The sequence below is a fragment of the Bufo bufo genome, chromosome 1, assembly GCF_905171765.1.
Source record: "Bufo bufo chromosome 1, aBufBuf1.1, whole genome shotgun sequence".
Classification (NCBI taxonomy): Eukaryota; Metazoa; Chordata; class Amphibia; order Anura; family Bufonidae; genus Bufo; species Bufo bufo.
In genome coordinates this window covers 732,640,045-732,656,501 of record NC_053389.1, presented here as the reverse complement: position 1 = coordinate 732,656,501, position 16,457 = coordinate 732,640,045, and positions in this window count along the sequence as shown.

The window sequence follows — 16,457 nt, the reverse complement described above, 5'->3', positions numbered from 1 at the left end:
AACAGTGAGAAGGCCGCGGCGCTACTGGAGCGCCGCTGCTTTCTGAAACAGCTGATCGGCGGGGGTCCCGGGTGTTGGACCCCCGCCGATCAGAAGCTGATGATCTATCCAGAGGATAGATCATCAGTTAAATGAAAGTGCAGAACCCCTTTAAACTCTGGATCCCTGGGGTGGCATCTTACTTTGGACACTAATCCTTTACTTTAACAGTGTTTAAGGGCTTGTTCACATCACCATTATTTATTCCGTTATGGCTTTCCATCATAACATGGTTATAACGGAAAATAAAAAAATCCATAAGACGGAAATCAAAAAGGAAACCTTTAGAGGTATTCCATTTTGATCCGTCATAATAGAAGTGTATGGGAATCATAACGGATCTGTCTGGTTCCCGTTATGCAAGACGGAAAACAAAGTCCTGTCGACAGGACTTTTTTTTCTGTTCTGCATAACGGAGACCAGAAGGATCCGTTATGATTCCTATAGACTTCTATTATGACGGAAAGCAAAATGGAATGCCTTTTAAATGCTTCTGTTTTGCATTCTGTCATAATAGAAGTCTATGGGCAGCATAACGGATCCATCCTGATTTTAAGTTATGCAGGACTGGACTGCATAATGGAAACCAGGACGGATCAGTTATGCTGCCCATAGACTTGTATTATGAAGGATCAAAATAGAATGCCTCTTAAAGGCTTCCATTTTGACTTCTGTCTTATGGATTCTGTTATTTTCCGTTATAACCGTGTTATAACGGAAAACAATGACAGAATACATAATGGTGATGTGAACAAGCCATTAAAAGAGGGTCGTCTGATTAGTGGAGAAATTTATGGAATAAAATTCCAGTGAGGGTTACTCTTTAACCATTGGAATGAATTTCTACAGAAATTGGAAGTAATACTTCAGTTAATATTACCCTCATAATTGAAGCTAGTTTATTTTTAGATGGTTTTAATAAATTCAACCCTCCTACAAAAAAAAGTAAATAGGAACCATGTGGAGACTTACAGAAAATGTTGTGTGCTACCCTTTGTATTGGTGTAGTGTTCTCATACACAGTATACTGGTTTTAAAAAAACTCAACATTTCCCTAAAGATTTGGAACCGTGTGGACACAGAAATAAATGTAAATGTATTTAGGCCTGCCGTCTAATATCGTGTTATCACACACAGATAATTTTATGCGCTACCCTGTGTATTGGTGTACTGTAGTAATCACCTATATGCTGGTTTAAATAAACCCCCCAAATAAATTGCAAACATGTGAAAAAAGAAAGAAATGGAAACGTATTGAACCCTAATGCTTAATATCACATTATCACTCACAGATAATTTGGAGCACTGCCCAGTGTTTTGGTGTAGTTTTCACTTATTGTTGGCTGTACTAAATGTAATAACTAGAGTTGAGCGAACACCTGGATGTTCGGGTTCGAGAAGTTCGGCCGAACTTCCCGGAAATGTTCGGGTTCGGGATCCAAACACGACCCGAACTTCGTCCCGAACCCGAACCCCATTGAAGTCAATGGGTAACCAAATTTTTTCGGCACTAAAAAGGCTGTAAAACAGCCCAGGAAAGGGCTAGAGGGCTGCAAAAAGGCAGCAAAATGTAGTTAAATCCCCTGCAAACAAATCTGGATAGGGAAATGAATTAAAATAAAAATAAAATAAATTAAAATTAACCAATATCAATTGGAGAGAGGTCTCATGGCAGAGAATCAGGCTTCATGTCATAGCAGAGAATCAGGCTTCACGTCACCCAACACTGGAACAGGCCATTGTCAGATATTTAGGCCCCGGCACCCAGACAGAGGAGAGAGGTCCCATAGCAGAGATTCAGGCTTCATGTCAGCAGAGAATCAGTCTTCGTGTCATAGCAGAGAATCAGGCTTCACGTCACCCACCACTGGAACAGTCCATTGTCACATATTTAGGCCCAGGCACCCAGGCAGAGGAGAGAGGTCCCATAGCAGAAAAATCTGGCTTCATGTCAGCAGAGAATCAGTCTTCATGTCATAGCAGAGAATCAGGCTTCATGTCACCCACCAATGGAACAGGCCACTGTCAGATATTTTTAGGCCCCGGCACCCAGACAGAGGAGAGAGGTCCCATAGCAGAGAATCTGGCTTCATGTCAGCAGATAATCAGTCTTCATGTCATAGCAGAGAATCAGGCTTCACGTCACCCACCACTGGAACAGTCCATTGTCACATATTTAGGCCCAGGCACCCAGGCAGAGGAGAGAGGTCCCATAGCAGAAAAATCTGGCTTCATGTCAGCAGAGAATCAGTCTTCATGTCATAGCAGAGAATCAGGCTTCATGTCACCCACCACTGGAACAGGCCACTGTCAGATATTTTTAGGCCCCGGCACCCAGACAGAGGAGAGAGGTCCCATAGCAGAGAATCTGGCTTCATGTCAGCAGAGAATCAGTCTTCATGTCATAGCAGAGAATCAGGCTTCATGTCACCCACCACTGGAACAGGCCACTGTCAGATATTTTTAGGCCCCGACACCCAGACAGAGGAGAGAGGTCCCATAGCAGAGAATCTGGCTTCATGTCAGCAGAGAATCAGTCTTCATGTCATAGCAGAGAATCAGGCTTCACGTCACCCACCACTGGAACAGTCCATTGTCACATATTTAGGCCCAGGCACCCAGGCAGAGGAGAGAGGTCCCATAGCAGAGAATCTGGCTTCATGTCAGCAGAGAATCAGTCTTCATGTCATAGCAGAGAATCAGGCTTCATGTCACCCACCACTGGAACAGGCCACTGTCAGATATTTTTAGGCCCCGGCACCCAGACAGAGGAGAGAGGTCCCATAACAGAGATTCAGGCTTCATGTCAGCAGAGAATCAGTCTTCATGTCATAGCAGAGAATCAGGCTTCATGTCACCCACCACTGGAACAGGCCACTGTCAGATATTTTTAGGCCCCGGCACCCAGACAGAGGAGAGAGGTCCCAAAACAGAGATTCAGGCTTCATGTCAGCAGATAATCAGTCTTCATGTCATAGCAGAGAATCAGGCTTCACGTCACCCACCACTGGAACAGTCCATTGTCACATATTTAGGCCCAGGCACCCAGGCAGAGGAGAGAGGTCCCATAGCAGAAAAATCTGGCTTCATGTCAGCAGAGAATCAGTCTTCATGTCATAGCAGAGAATCAGGCTTCATGTCACCCACCACTGAAACAGGCCACTGTCAGATATTTTTAGGCCCCGACACCCAGACAGAGGAGAGAGGTCCCATAGCAGAGAATCTGGCTTCATGTCAGCAGAGAATCAGTCTTCATGTCATAGCAGAGAATCAGGCTTCACGTCACCCACCACTGGAACAGTCCATTGTCACATATTTAGGCCCAGGCACCCAGGCAGAGGAGAGAGGTCCCATAGCAGAGAATCTGGCTTCATGTCAGCAGAGAATCAGTCTTCATGTCATAGCAGAGAATCAGGCTTCATGTCACCCACCACTGGAACAGGCCACTGTCAGATATTTTTAGGCCCCGGCACCCAGACAGAGGAGAGAGGTCCCATAACAGAGATTCAGGCTTCATGTCAGCAGAGAATCAGTCTTCATGTCATAGCAGAGAATCAGGCTTCACATCACCCACCACTGGAACAGTCCATTGTCACATATTTAGGCCCAGGCACCCAGGCAGAGGAGAGAGGTCCCATAGCAGAGAATATGGTTCATGTCAGCAGAGAATCAGTCTTCATGTCATAGCAGAGAATCTGGCTTCACGTCACCCACAACTGGAACAGTCCATTGTCACATATTTAGGCCCAGGCACCCAGACAGAGGAGAGAGGTCCCAAAACAGAGATTCAGGCTTCATGTCAGCAGATAATCAGTCTTAATGTCATAGCAGAGAATCAGGCTTCACGTCACCCACCACTGGAACAGTCCATTGTCACATATTTAGGCCCAGGCACCCAGGCAGAGGAGAGAGGTCCCATAGCAGAAAAATCTGGCTTCATGTCAGCAGAGAATCAGTCTTCATGTCATAGCAGAGAATCAGGCTTCATGTCACCCACCACTGAAACAGGCCACTGTCAGATATTTTTAGGCCCCGGCACCCAGACAGAGGAGAGAGGTCCCATAACAGAGATTCAGGCTTCATGTCAGCAGAGAATCAGTCTTCATGTCATAGCAGAGAATCAGGCTTCATGTCACCCACCACTGGAACAGGCCACTGTCAGATATTTTTAGGCCCCGGCACCCAGACAGAGGAGAGAGGTCCCATAACAGAGATTCAGGCTTCATGTCAGCAGAGAATCAGTCTTCATGTCATAGCAGAGAATCAGGCTTCATGTCACCCACCACTGGAACAGGCCACTGTCAGATATTTTTAGGCCCCGGCACCCAGACAGAGGAGAGAGGTCCCATAACAGAGATTCAGGCTTCATGTCAGCAGAGAATCAGTCTTCATGTCATAGCAGAGAATCAGGCTTCATGTCACCCACCACTGGAACAGGCCACTGTCAGATATTTTTAGGCCCCGACACCCAGACAGAGGAGAGGTTCATTCAACTTTGGGTTGCCCCGCAATATAATGGTAAAATGAAAATAAAAATAGGATTGAATGAGGAAGTGCCCTGGAGTACAATAATATATTGTTAAGGGGAGGTAGTTAATGTCTAATCTGCACAAGGGATGGACAGGTCTTGTAGGATCCATGCCTGGTTCATTTTTATGAACGTCAGCTTGTCCACATTGGCTGTAGACAGGCGGCTGCGTTTGTCTGTAATGACGCCCCCTGCTGTGCTGAATACACGTTCAGACAAAACGCTGGCCGCCGGGCAGGCCAGCACCTCCAAGGCATAAAAGGCTAGTTCTGGCCACGTGGACAATTTGGAGACCCAGAGGTTGAATGGGGCCGAACCATCAGTCAGTACGTGGAGGGGTGTACACAGGTACTGTTCCACCATGTTATTGAAATGTTGCCTCCTGCTAACACGTTCCGTATCAGGTGGTGGTGCAGTTAGCTGTGGCGTGGTAACATAGCTTTTCCACATCTCTGCCATGCTAACCCTGCCCTCAGAGGAGCTGGCCGTGACACAGCTGCGTTGGCGACCTCTTGCTCCTCCTCTGCCTTCGCCTTGGGCTTCCACTTGTTCCCCTGTGACATTTGGGAATGCTCTCAGTAGCGCGTCTACCAACGTGCGCTTGTACTCACGCATCTTACTATCACGCTCCCGTGCATGAAGTAAGGTGGGCACATTGTCTTTGTACCGTGGATCCAGCAGGGTGGCAACCCAGTAGTCCGCACACGTTAAAATGTGGGCAACTCTGCTGTCGTTGCGCAGGCACTGCAGCATGTAGTCGCTCATGTGTGCCAGGCTGCCCAGAGGTAAGGACAAGCTGTCCTCTGTGGGAGGCGTATCGTCATCGTCCTGCGTTTCCCCCCAGCCACGCACCAGTGATGGGCCCGAGCTGTGTTGGGTGCCACCCTGCTGTGAACATGCTTCATCCTCATCCTCCTCCACCTCCTCCTCATCCTCGTCCTCCTCGTCCTCCAGTAGTGGGCCCTGTCTGGCCACATTTGTACCTGGCCTCTGCTGTTGCAAAAAACCTCCCTCTATGTCACTTCGAAGAGACTGGCCTGAAAGTGCTAAAAATGACCCCTCTTCCTCCTCCTCCTCCTCCTGGGCCACCTCCTCTTCCATCATCGCCCTAAGTGTTTTCTCAAGGAGACATAGAAGTGGTATTGTAACGCTGATAACGGCGTCATCGCCACTGGCCATGTTGGTGGAGTACTCGAAACAGCGCAACAGGGCACACAGGTCTCGCATGGAGGCCCAGTCATTGGTGGTGAAGTGGTGCTGTTCCGCAGTGCGACTGACCCGTGCGTGCTGCAGCTGAAACTCCACTATGGCCTGCTGCTGCTCGCACAGTCTGTCCAGCATATGCAAGGTGGAGTTCCACCTGGTGGGCACATCGCATATGATGCGGTGAGCGGGAAGGCCGAAGTAACGCTGTAGCACAGACAGGCGAGCAGCGGCAGGATATGAACGCCGGAAGCGCGAACAGACGGCCCGCACTTTATGCAGCAGCTCTGACATGTCGGGGTAGTTGCGAATGAACTTCTGCACCACCAAATTCAGCACATGCGCCAGGCAAGGGATGTGCGTCAAACCGGCTAGTCCCAGAGCTGCAACGAAATTTCGCCCATTATCGCACACCACCAGGCTGGGCTTGAGGCTCACCGGCAGCAACCACTCGTCGGTCTGTTGTTCTATACCCCCCCACAACTCCTGTGCGGTGTGGGGCCTGTCCCCCAAACATATGAGTTTCAGAATGGCCTGCTGACATTTACCCCGGGCTGTAATGAAGTTGGTGGTGAAGGTGTGTGGCTGACTGGATGAGCAGGTGGAAGAAGAGGAGGAGGAAGCTGAGTAGGAGTAGGAGGAGACAGGAGGCAAAGAATGTTGCCCTGCGATCCTTGGCGGCGGAAGGACGTGCGCCAAACAGCTCTCCGCCTGGGGCCCAGCCGCCACTACATTTACCCAGTGTGCAGTTAGGGAGATATAGCATCCCTGGCCGTGCTTACTGGTCCATGTATCTGTGGTTAGGTGGACCTTGCCACAGATGGCGTTGCGCAGTGCACACTTGATTTTATCGGATACTTGGTTGTGCAGGGAAGGCACGGCTCTCTTGGAGAAGTAGTGCCGGCTGGGAACAACATACTGTAGGACAGCAAGCGACATGGGCTGTTTGAAGCTGTCTGTGTCCACCAACCTAAATGACAGCATTTCATAGGCCAGTAGTTTAGAAATGCTGGCATTCAGGGCCAGGGATCGAGGGTGGCTAGGTGGGAATTTACACTTTCTCTCAAATGTTTGTGAGATGGAGAGCTGAACGCTGCCGTGTGACATGGTTGAGATGCTTGGTGACGCAGGTGGTGGTGTTGGTGGTACATCCCATGTTTGCTGGGCGGCAGGTGCCAACGTTCCTCCAGAGGCGGAGGAAGAGGCCGAGGCGGCGGCAGCAGCAGAAGAGGCCGAGGCGGCAGCAGCAGAAGAGGTAGCAGGGGGAGCCTGAGTGACTTCCTTGTTTTTAAGGTGTTTACTCTACTGCAGTTCATGCTTTGCATGCAGGTGCCTGGTCATGCAGGTTGTGCTAAGGTTCAGAACGTTAATGCCTCGCTTCAGGCTCTGATGGCACAGCGTGCAAACCACTCGGGTCTTGTCGTCAGCACATTGTTTGAAGAAATGCCATGCCAGGGAATTCCTTGAAGCTGCCTTTGGGGTGCTCGGTCCCAGATGGCGGTGGTCAGTAGCAGGCGGAGTCTCTTGGCGGCGGGTGTTCTGCTTTTGCCCACTGCTCCCTCTTTTGCTACGCTGTTGGCTCGGTCTCACCACTGCCTCTTCCTCCGAACTGTGAAAGTCAGTGGCACGACCTTCATTCCATGTGGGGTCTAGGACCTCATCGTCCCCTGCATCGTCTTCCACTCAGTCTTGACCCCTGACCTCCTGTTCAGTCTGCACACTGCAGAAAGACGCAGCAGTTGGCACCTGTGTTTCGTCATCATCAGAGACGTGCTGAGGTGGTATTCCCATGTCCTCATCATCAGGAAACATAAGTGGTTGTGCGTTAGTGCATTCTATCTCTTCCACCCCTGGGGAAGGGCTAGGTGGATGCCCTTGGGAAACCCTGCCAGCAGAGTCTTCAAACAGCATAAGAGACTGCTGCATAACTTGAGGCTCAGACAGTTTCCCTGATATGCATGGGGGTGATGTGACAGACTGATGGGCTTGGTTTTCATGCGCCATCTATGCGCTTTCTGCAGAAGACTGGGTGGGAGATAATGTGAACGTGTTGGATCCACTGTCGGCCACCCAATTGACTAATGCCTGTACCTGCTCAGGCCTTACCATCCTTAGAACGGCATTAGGCCCCACCAAATATTGCTGTAAATTCTGCTGGCTACTGGGACCTGAGGTAGTTGGTTCACTAGGACGTGTGGCTGTGGCAGAACAGCCACGTCCTCTCCCAGCACCAGAGGGTCCACTAACACCACCAAGACCATGTCCGCGTCCCTTACTAGATGTTTTCCTCATTGTTACCGTTCACCACAATAAGAAAAATTTTATTCGGACCAATGTATTGAATTCAAATTCAGGCCTTTTTTTACAGACACCTAACACTATCTGGCTATCTATTTAGGTACCGTATTACACTAATACAGGCACACCAGTAATGACAGATTTAGCTGAATATAAATTTGAGGCCTATTATTTAGGCGCTGGGTGACAGGTATACGTTTACGGACAGAATTAGACTTTGATCTGCACAGTAGCGTGTGTGTGAAGTTATTGAGAACTACCCTATTAGCACCTTGAATCTAATATACCCTTTTAGGGATAGATTTAAAGTAGGCGGTATCTACCACCAGCTCAGGGGCACGGCGATGGGATGTTCATGTGCGCCGTCCTACGCCAATTTGCTCCTGGGCTGGTGGGAAGAAACCACAGTTTTTGGGGATGCGATGTCGTCATGTACCGGGCCCATACTTATGTGGGCACGGTACATAGACGACATCTTTGTCATTTGGAATGACACGAAAGACTCCTTTTTTGAATTTGTCCATGGACTCAATACCAACACGGTGGGACTACGCTTTACCTCTGAGGCCAACTCTGATAGTTTGGCATTCCTGGACATTAAGATATCTAGGGGGGGCTCTAACGAACTCGACACCACTATATATAGGAAGCCGACGTCGACGAACTCTGTCCTGCACTGGGACAGCGGCCATCCCTTCCCCCAAAAAAGAGGGATTCCAAAGAGTCAGTATTTGCGCCTCAGACGCAACTGTTCCAGCAGGTCAGAGTTCGTCGACCAGGCTAAGGCCTTACAAAATCGGTTTTTGGACAGGGGATATCCCAATAAGGTTCTTAAACAAGCCTATCAAACTGCATTAACAGCAAGTCGCCCCGACCTCCTAGTACCCAAAATTAGAAAGGAGGAGACGGAAAAGAAGATCCGCCTTATTGCGACCTATGACGACGCGTCAGGACAAATTAGGGATGTCCTCCGGAAACACTGGCCTGTCCTACTGATGGACCCTGAGATCAACAAAGTCATCTTTAATTACCCACAAATTACCTTCAGGAGAGGGAGCAGCCTAAAAGATATGCTGGTGCACAGCCACTACACCCCGGCGACCCAAGCAGCGACGTGGCTGGATCGCAAGATCAATGGCTGCTATAGGTGTAGTGGCTGTGTAGCCTGCAAAATTCTACAGAGCAGTAAGACCTTCCATAGCTCGAATCTAGATAAGTCCTTCATTATCAAGGATTTTATCAATTGCCGCACACGCGGTGTCATCTATAAGATCACATGCGTGTGCGGACTCGAATACGTCGGCAAAAAACCAAGAGGGAGTTGCGTAGACGTCTAGGAGAACATCTGGGCGATATCACGAATCAACGCGACACCCCAGTGGCCCGACATGTTAATGAACACCATGGTGGAGACTCGAACTGCATCCGAGCCATTGGAATTGATAAAATCCCACCACCAATACGGGGTGGTGATTGGGACCGTCTCCTGCTTCAACGAGAAGCACGTTGGACTTTCCAACTGGACACGGTATCCCCCAAAGGTTTGAATGAGTCCCTCCACTTTGGCTGCTTCCTTTAAGAATACCCCTTCAAGGTCTCTGTCTCTCATACAGATTTAATTAAAATAAATACCTAAAATTGCCTCACCCTGCCTTATTAAATCTCGGCTACCTGGGAGACATGGCATGTAATATCTATTAATTACCAGGTGTCACTTTTTGCTGACTACTGTTGAAAAATGAAATTAACAAGACCGCAAAAAATACCACTAAATAATCTATGCTGTATACCCACATCAGGGTTGCTGAGTGAATCTGTTGGACACATGTTCCGCTGCCCACAGATCCACCTCTATACGGAGCTTACATATCAATACGCCCGTATATACGGACAAAAAAATATATATATCTATGCTTTGTCCGTATTTCTATATTTGTAGGCTTATATTGTGCGCCTGTACAACATATCATTAATTTGTCCGACGCCCGATGTATACTCTATCTGTCTTATTTTTTTGCATGTCGCTAGCAGCAGCATCCGATTGACGACATGCAAATAAAACAACAGCACCTTTTTGATTGCAGCCCCATTATGGGAGTGAAGTTACCAGTACGATGGTTTGCTGGCACAACATAGATATAAATATTGACCTATGGAGGCTGTATACTGGAATCCAATAACTATCTTTGTGCATTGTGGCCTGGACACATCATTTCAGGCATTAACGCGATGATATTGGAAATATAATGTGCGCGTACTACTGCGCATGCCCAGCGCCCATTCGGCGTATGGGCATAACACGCAAAGTAAGGGCAAAACGCCATCACCGCCTGCCGCCGTACTAGGGGAAGGGCTGACGTCATCATGGCGTGCGACGTGCCGATATCCCGGCGCGAACCTTTAAAAGAGAGGACGCGTACACCTCCAGATCAGGTAAGACATATGCCTGCGGCACCAACCTGTGCACTACAAGAGGACAAGGGGTGCTTTTATCTGTCCCCCTTCTCTATCTTCACTGCGGCTGTGCCCCTATCTGTGCGCTCCGCTTTAGTGACAAAAGGGAGGGAACTTTATTCTATCTGTCCCCTCTCTTTCATTCCCGTTGCCGGTCGCACATCCACCTGTGCGCCTTATTCTATAGGAGAGCCACCATTTCTGGTGACCCTCTTTCTGTATTTTCCGGCCCTTAGAAATTATATCCCCTGATGAGGGGAGGGGTTCTTCCCCCTACCCCAGAAACGTGCATGTAGGGATCCTTGTAGGGCCTTTTTAGGGACTACAATTCCAGGGCTAGGTTCCGGACGGGGGCCCAAATAGTGGGACACCCCGTGGCTAGTTTTTGGAGGCTTATTGTAGGGCTGTGAGGGCCAATTAGGGATAGAAAGGAAAAATCATCGTTTCTATTCCCTTTAAATATCCTCCAACTGCCGGAAAAGGACCACCCTGCCTGATAAAGACTCAAGAACACAGGTGCCTGGAGTACATCATACCTGTACGGTAGGACACCTGGTGGTGTGTCTTTCTTTCAAGCGGTGCCGCCGTGCACCTATATGCTGTGGATGCATTAGTGTACAATATGTAACACGGATATATATACATCCATGTCATTTTTGTGTTGTGTCTGTCGTTGTGCATATAGATTTTTTGTTGTTTAATATTTGTTATATGTCCACCTTGATGTGTCGGATATTGGCGCCTATATGTGCCAAACCCGACCACCTGTGGCTTGAATACTGATGTATACCACTCTAATTGTCTAGACCTGGAAACATCATGTTTGGAATACATCAGTCATTTCACCTCTTGCCCTTGCGGACATTCTAGTATTGCCCTCAGTACAAGTCCCGTTATATCATAGGACACTGTGAGCAATCTACGACTACCTACCTCTTTATTTTTCATTTTGAGGAACAAAATCTCATTTATCTTATAAGAGCTATAATTAAAGCTAAGTTTTAACTTATCCAGATCACTAAAATACGATTTCATAGATTTAAAGTAGGCCTGATACAGCAGAAACCACTAAATTAGAGAATTGCAAAATTGGGAATTGTATTTTAACCCAGAACAAAAACTGTGCTTTGACGGACACTAAATAACTTGACCAGCTAAAGCAGTAATGACAGATTTGGATGAAAATAAATGTGAGGCCTATTTTTTTTGGGTTCAATAGTTTTTATTGAGTGTTTCAAAGTACAATACACATAAAGCCTCGGGCATTCCCGATTGGCAAACAATAAAAGTATCAATACACATACACCAAACAAAAAAAGCCTGTTATCAGCAGATGAATTATGACTTGGAATAGTTGGCTACCTAAGTCTGAGAAATCACACCAATGGCTAAGTTACCTGAAGGTTCTATAGAATCCCTCCCCATCCAATGACCTTGCCTGGTTCCACAGGTTTTCTAATGCCTTCCTATCCCATCTCCAGCCCACCTAAAACTGGGTGCTGTACGTAGAGTCTGACCATGGTTTCCATTTTTGAAGGAATTTGTCATACCCCCCTCCTCCCATAGCTATGATTCTTTCATATGTATACGAGGTATTAAGTGCCGCTGTTAATTCAGAGATATCTGGTATATCCTGGGTTTTCCATTTACGCAGTAGTAATAATTTCGCTGATATAAAAAATATACAATGAATGGCCCTTAAGCGAACCGGTAAGGCGTCAATGCCTATCATTAGCAGGACCAATTGTGGTGACCAGGCTACTCCGCATGGAACAATTTCAGCCAATAAATCTTTACATTGCGACCAGTATGTTTGTATCTTAGGGCATTGCCACAGAGTGTGGTATAGGGTACCCCTACCCCCGCATCCTCTCCAGCATCTGTCTGAGACTGAGTCATACATAATTGCTAGTTTATCTGGCGTGTAGTACCACCTTAAAACTGTTTTAATTGCAGACTCTACATGAGATACGCATTTCAAATGTTTGTGTATCATTCTGAGGGCCTGCAGCCATTCCTTTTCAGAAATAGACAGATTCATGTCTTTCTCCCACGCCACCATCAAATGTGACCGTTTAAAGGACCTCGGGTGCAGAATTGTGTTATATAGGGACTTTATGCCTTTTTGATTACTGGTAATATATAATTTTGCTAATTTATCCATTTTTACTCCGGATGGCTGCAGGCCTTGCAGTAAGTGACGAAGCTGGAGATATTTGAAAAATTCCTGGTTAGAAATGTGAAATTTATCTCTGATCCACTGGAATGTTTGCAGTACCCCCTGTCTCATCAAGTCTCCCACATTTTTTATGTCTGCCAACACCCAGTTTGACAAATCTGTTTGGGGAAGCAATGCACAAACTGTAGAGAAGGGGAGAGAATCTGTTGTAAGAGGAGAGTCTGCATCCGCTAAAACATGATATTTGGACCACGCATTCAAGGATGCTAACACCGTCGGGCCTAGCTGTGTGGGAGTGGGTATTTTCCAAAAAGGCAAGCTTAATAGACCCTCCAAAGAATATGGGGCAGCTTGGGAAGCTTCAATCTGAACCCAAGGTAAGTTTTGGGAAGTTTTTGTCCACCCTTTTAGCATGGAGACTAGTGACGTAATATAGTACAACTTTAAATCTGGCAACGCTAGACCTCCCATGTTACGTTCCCGTGTCATGATTTCTCTGGCTATCCTAGGATGTTTCTTGTCCCAAATGTATTTAGATAAGATTGAATGTGCTCTAGAGAAAAACTTGTCTGGGACGTGGATTGGCAGGGTGCGGTACAAATATAAGAACTTAGGCAGGACGAACATTTTAAAAGTGGCAATTTTTCCCATCCATGAAGTGTCATGTTTGGCAAAATCCGAGAGTTCCTTCTCTGTGGAATGTAATAAAGCGTCGTAATTTTGATCGTAAAGCAATTTTCGGGAAGAGGACACATTTACTCCCAAATATTTTATGCTATCTAACCTCCAGTCAAACTCCCATGTGTTTTGAAGAGACGTCACCTGGTGGGCCGGCATATTAAAAGGCAGGGCCTGGGTTTTGGAAGCATTAAGATGATAGAATGAAAGGTCCCCATAGATGGAAATTTGGGCCATTACCGCCTTCAGAGATTCCAAAGGGTTGGTTAGGGTTAAACAGACGTCATCTGCGTATAATGAGATGACATGGGAACACCCACCTATAGAAACCCCTGTTATGTTGCAATCACGTCTAATCGCTTGGGCAAGTGGCTCCATGGCTATTATGAATATAAGGGGTGAGAGGGGACACCCTTGTCGGGTCCCATTTGTAAGCTCAAAAACTTCTGAAAGGGCTCCATTTACAAATGTCCTGGCCGTGGGGTTACTATAGAGTGTCTTAATGGCTGTGAGTATGTGACCCGATATCCCCATAACTTCTAGTACCGAAAAGGCAAAGGCCCATCGTAACCTATCGAAGGCCTTTTCTGCATCTAGGGCCAGGGCCAATGTAGGAATCTTATTCTTCTGGACATGGTGTAATATACCCAGGAGGCGCCTTGTGTTGTAGTAAGTCTGCCTGGTCGGGACGAAACCTGCTTGGTCTACATGTATGATTGAGGGAAGGATTTTGGCTAAACGAGTGGCCAATATTTTCGCATAAATTTTTACATCCTGGTTTAGCAGGGATATTGGTCTAAAGTTTTGGGGTCTATCTGGTTCTTTGCCCGGTTTAGGTAAAGTTATTATTAGGGCTTGTAAATTTTCCGTTGGCAGGGAGCCTTGGGTCATGGCCATCTGGCAGAAGTTTTTTAAATAGGGGCTAATGATCTGTTTGAATTCTTTAAAATAGTGGCTCGCAAAGCCATCTGGGCCAGGTGCCTTGTCTCTTGGAAGAGACGTAATTACCGTTTCCACCTCCACAGTTTCAATTGGGGAGTTAAGACCCATAAGTTGGGAGCTATCTAGTGTGGGCAGTTGCAGGGACTGGAGATATTGATTGACTTGGCCACTTAGCTCCCCTGAAGTAGGTTGGGCATTTCGTAAATTATACAGGTCCGCATAGTAAGCTTTAAATCCATTGGCTATGTCTACTGGAGAATAGACCTTCTCCTGCGTGTGTGGGTGGAGAATGTGAGGTATTCTATTTTTTGTGCATCGGGCTTTAAATCTTGAGGCCAGCAATTTACCTGCCTTGTTATCCTGTGAATAATAAGACGCCTTTGATTTTCTATGCATTTTTTCAAAAGCAGAAAGCATATACCCTCTCAACTCCTGTCTGAGGCATCTGATTTCCTCAGCCAAAGGCGGAGATGGACTCGCTTTGTTACTTGTTTCTGCAAGTCTTAAACGGGTTAAAATGTCTGACATCTTGGCTTCCATATGTTTTTTCCTGATTGCCCCCTGTTGTATAAAGGATCCCCTAACGACTGCTTTGTGGGCATTCCACAAGGTTACAGGGTCCGTGTGTGGGGATTCATTTAGCTGGAAGAACTCCTTCACATCTGTCTCTATTTTTGACCTATATTGGGGATCAGATAATAAAAAAGGGCTACTTCTCCATATATATGTCTGGGGGGAGCTAGCTTTTTCTGATAATGAAAGAGTAATAGCAGCGTGATCCGACCATTTAATAGTTTCTAGGGAAGAGGTTTGAGCGTATGGAAGAAGTGCTCTATCCACGAGAAACATGTCCAATCTGGAGTACACATTGTGAACCCCAGAATGAAATGTATAATCTCTAGCGGATGTATGGTGTATACGCCAAACATCATACAGTTCCTCTCTCCAGAAAGTATCTGCCAGGGAAGGGGCAGCTCTTGTAGTGGGCGAGGAGGTGTCAACCATAGGGTCTGTGGTTAAGTTAAAATCTCCACAAATCACTAGTCTTCCCTGTTGTTGTTTTTTGACCAGCTTCAATACTTTATGGAAGAAATGCAGTTGACCCTTATTAGGTGCATATAGGGATACTATTGTGAAAACCACGTTGTTCAGTGTACAAATCAATATAACAAATCTCCCCAAAGGGTCTGCATGATCAGCTATATGTTTAAACGCTACAGAGTTTTTTACCGCTAACATGACCCCCCTGGATTTAGAATGAAAGTGTGATTGGAATATATGGGGAAATAATGGGTGCGTCAATCTGAACGCATCCCTGTGAAGCAAGTGTGTTTCCTGAATTCCCAAGATGTCACATTTCAACAATTTGGAAACCTACGCATAGGACTGTTTAAGCCATTGGCGTTTAGGCTAGCAAAGGTTATTACCATTATATATCAGAATAAACAACAATTGCATAATAGTAGGTAATAAAAGAGATTTCAAACACAGGACGACTCCCAGCGAGGACGTCTGTGTCTTCCTAGCGAAGGTAGCACTATTGGATACAGGCATGACATTAACATCAAATAACTGAAGCCCCCAAAAACATAGGAGGTGAGGTAGTAATAACATTTCAACATAAAACATAGAGAGCCTGATAAGACTCCTTAATAAAGTAGGGCAAATGTCCTGTCTGCAACCTAGGACAACAAAATTATGTTAGGGCGACAAAACCTGTACTGACGTACAACGCCTGCATGGCGAGAATCCCTTGCCCTGGAAGAAGCTAGGTTCAGAGAACTCTCGACCAGTCTTTCCGGACTTTAGCAGGGGTCTGACTGGTATTTTCCACGGTTGTGCTGGCAGTTATATTCCAACTGCGCAATAGCGCCATCCCCTCTTCTACAGCTTTGACGGCATGAATTTCTCCACCATGATGGATCAACAGGCGTACCGGGAAACCCCACCTGTAAGGTATATCCCCATTTCTGAGGGCTAAGGTGATTGGTAAAAAGGCTCTTCTCAGGCGCAGGGTAGCTGCCGACAGATCAGCAAATAAGAGCACCTTGTGGAACGGTGCAGGAAGGCCTCCGTTTTTCCTCGCAGACGCCAGCAGTTGCTCCTTGATTTTAAAGAAATGCACCCTGGCTAACA